The following is a 567-nucleotide window of genomic DNA, read 5'->3' as shown; positions in this document are numbered from 1 at the left end:
TTCGGTCCTTATATACTAAACGAGAGAAACGTATCACTACAATTTCTGATTTGCCATTTTTTTAACCATAACAAAAATAATTTTTTTTGAAAACCCACACACGAGAGAAACAAGAAATTAAAAGAGGAAAGTTGTGATGAGAATTTTCCCACGTAGCAGGCGGATTTTATTTTATTTTTTTACTCTTTATTATTATGTTTTTCACGATTAAAATAGAAACTACGCACCCTATTCAAAAGCGATTCTTCACAAATTTATACATATTTTTCAAATGCACAATTTCTGTCTTCTCGCATTTTTCGGTATTTTGCATGTGCTTGAAGTTTCGAATTATCATTAGGATAAATTGTTCGTCTGTTTGAGTACTGTATATATCCGTACAGAGAATGTTTGAATCTTGAAAAAAAGTTGTCTCCAAAATGTATCCAATGCGCCACTTTTTGATTTTTTATCCAAAATGGCTGGCTAAAGAACTTGACCTTTAGTTTAAGGCACTTAAAAATATACCAAAGGCCAAGCCAAGGATCCATCCATAAATTACGTCACGCAATTTTCCAACCATTTTAC

Source organism: Belonocnema kinseyi, chromosome 6 (genome assembly GCF_010883055.1).
Source record: "Belonocnema kinseyi isolate 2016_QV_RU_SX_M_011 chromosome 6, B_treatae_v1, whole genome shotgun sequence".
Lineage (NCBI taxonomy): Eukaryota > Metazoa > Arthropoda > Insecta > Hymenoptera > Cynipidae > Belonocnema > Belonocnema kinseyi.
The sequence above is the reverse complement of the archived record's forward strand: the minus strand, read 5'-3'. Positions refer to the sequence as shown.